Raw genomic sequence first — 2,989 nt, 5'->3', positions numbered from 1 at the left:
CACTCCTTGTTCTAAGGTAGATGGGTTTCGCCCGAGAACAAAGCGCGTGAGTAGCCTAAGTGAGTGCTGTCCGAGGTTACGATGGTTACTTAATGGTTTCTAAATTGGGATTTTGTCGGTTGTGGAGATTGGATTTAATGCACTGGCGTATCCCGGTGGTTGCCTAGTAACGCGCTGGCAGTGGGCGCCGTATAGAGATCTCTATGGTGGGCGCTCCATTAAAACCGTTGGCGCTCCTGACCTTGGCGTCGTATATGCGCAAAGCACACAGACTGTGCAAAGCAGGAGATAAGAGTGAAGATCCGCGTCTTTGATACTGAAACCCGGGGAATAATTCACACAGCCCCATTGTTTTACAGCGAAACTGACGGGCATGGTATGCAGAGATGGAGCGCGTATCAGCTTCTGTAAAAGCAGGTGAGTTAACCTAATGATTCTGTTTTTTTTTTTCTCCCTGAGACGAATCTTTGTTCAGATTGATAACTGACATATCTAAGCAAATTATTTCAAGTAAAGCTCTTGCTTAGCGACAGGCTATGATGGAAAATTTCTTGGCTCGCTTTTTCTCCATATGTTGTCCAATTTTACACCGTCCTAGACCTAGATTAAATAAGATCCTCAGTCACAACGTGAGGCACACACGCACACACACACACACACACACACACACACACACACACACACACACACACACACACACACACACACACACACACACACACACACACACACACGCTACAGCAGTTTGTCGATGCTATCTGGGCTGTGGCTTGGTTTTCTCTGTTGGTCTGGATGCTTGCATTCATTTATAAAGCACTGATCATTATGTTGAGTGCTACCTGTATGTTATCTATAAGGTAGCCTAGTGTTCCCCTGCGTCAGTCCCTGCTCTTTTTTTATTGCTCTGCTAAATTAGGAGGGTTTGGGGAATCCACTAAAACGGTTTAAATCCACACCAGTCGAATTACAAGGGCATTGGGACCCCAGTAGTTCTGTTGTCTGACATAGCATACTGGTCTCCATCTCAAATGCTTTCATGTGAAGGGCCCCCAGGCTACCAGAGCTGGTCGATAAGATGTTGTCCCAGAGATTTTTATTGGTGAATTGGTGTTGATTTATGTGCCTGTCGGTTGTGTAGGTGTACAGATAGTAATGATGAGAGAGAAGCATGAATATAGCTATCATTCTAATAGGTCTGTATCTGGGGTCAAGTCAGTCAAATTAAAGGATTTGGGTTCCAATAAAAAAAAAAAAAAACTTGTCTGTGACCCAAACCACCTCTGTGGTGCATAAACATCTGCCAGTGCAAAAATAGTCTATTAGAATAATATGTTATGGTTGTAAAACATCTTGATTTTTGAAAATTTCAATCAGTTGCTGAGTTATTGCAAGCATTTAATTCAAACTTCCCTGTTGCCGGGCATGTTGCCAGTCTAAATTGCACAAAAACTTGCAGTGTATCAAACTTGACTGGGTGATGGCTCATTTTTATTACATGGTCCATTTGGTGTTAGCTATAAAGCTTTTATCCACATCTGTCCTGTCGCAGACTACAAAAAGAATACTCTGCAGCCCTTTTGTAGGAAGTATTCAGCTGCTTTAGCAGTCTGCAGTACAATCAGTAAAACAAAATGAAAGTACTGTATACCATGTACACCTTAGCTTTGTTCCAATGATTCCAATTAAAACTTCGATTTGATGTCAAATAGCTAAAAAGTGCATCTATTGATACTAATATCATGAATGCATGTGTAATTTAAAAGGAAATGCTGCTCATTTTAAGAATTCATAGCAACCCTTTGATCTACAGAAGCCCCAGCAGGGACAGGACTGCTGCTATATAAGCTACAGACAGCTAACCAAGCCTGATGGGTAAGGTCCACTGAACAGCCCATAACTGTAATTTGATAACTGACAACACTTTCACAGCAGGATTTATGAACACAGAGGATTTTTTACTTCCAAATGATTTATAAATCAGTGAACAACCCAGTGTCAGTTCCTAAGGAGATGTGCCCCGATGTACAAAAAAAAAAAATCAGGTTCTATATATTTTCCATTTTATTGTTTTGGGAGCTGTACATCATTGTCACATAACAGATTGAACATGGTTTGTCTTTTTCTGGCTGTGGGGAACATTCAAAAGTGTTAATTAATACAGACAAAGCTGGCCTGTTAGGGCAGAGATGTACACTATTTCTTATATTACTCAGACTTATCTCATTCTTTAAACATTGGTAAATTATGATGGTGTCCATATCAGGTAATGTGCTACACCTGGGAAAGAGAGAATGAGCAGCTTTTATTTGTGTGCATGTTCCTGCTATAGTGTAAACAAAATGTTGCAGGGAAAGAGAAAAGCCAATGCACCACATGTTTAATTAGTTTCTCATATGAGGAGGGAGCTATTGTTCCCTGTTTTAAAAGATAGGTTCATCAGGCTGACAGTGTGCTGTTTACCTGCATTCTCTCACAATGCTCAAGGCAGTACTCGTCAATAGATGTGATTAGGTTAACAAGCTTGTTCTTGCTTTGCTCATTGACGAGCCAGTGAGAACCTGATGTCGAACATATCATGCTTAATGCTATCCTAGACCACTGTAAGGACTAAGACGCGGTGCATTTTGGATAACAAAGTAGTTAATTGGGAGATACACAACACAATTCGCTCTCTGTAGTTCTCCATGGGTGATCTTACATTTGATAGCTAATTTGAATACAGTGTGGGATTAGGGGTGAATGCGTGTTCCCCTGTTTGCTGAAGCACGCACGCTGGTGAACCACTAACTAGACAAACTATCATCACACAGAAGCTCTAGTGCAGGTTAAATGCAAATGTTTGAATCTTTGCATCAATCAGGCCAACATTGCTGGAATAAGATCCAAGATCAAAGTTTTTTATTTCACACAAATGTGGAATCAGCAGGAGCCCATTCATGGATTCAAGATAAACAACTTACTATTGGTGTTTGTTGAAAGGAGTGTTCGG

The 2,989-nt window shown here is 41.0% G+C and overlaps 1 protein-coding gene across 2 annotated transcripts in view; it reads left to right on the top strand.

The window, feature by feature from the left end:
- nlgn3b (neuroligin 3b) overlaps nt 1-2,989 on the top strand; it is a 16,280-nt gene continuing 13,291 nt past the window's right edge. Inside the window, exon 1 of one of the 2 annotated variants that reach the window (XM_032533961.1) lies at nt 1-417. The gene's annotated coding sequence lies outside the window, so the exon portion shown is untranslated. The remainder of the gene's footprint in view (nt 418-2,989) is intronic. The other variant, XM_032533960.1, reaches the window with a different exon arrangement.

Source organism: Etheostoma spectabile, chromosome 13 (genome assembly GCF_008692095.1).
Source record: "Etheostoma spectabile isolate EspeVRDwgs_2016 chromosome 13, UIUC_Espe_1.0, whole genome shotgun sequence".
NCBI classification, from domain to species: Eukaryota; Metazoa; Chordata; class Actinopteri; order Perciformes; family Percidae; genus Etheostoma; species Etheostoma spectabile.
Note: the sequence above shows the minus strand (reverse complement) of the source record. Positions and strands in the feature narration are given on the sequence as shown.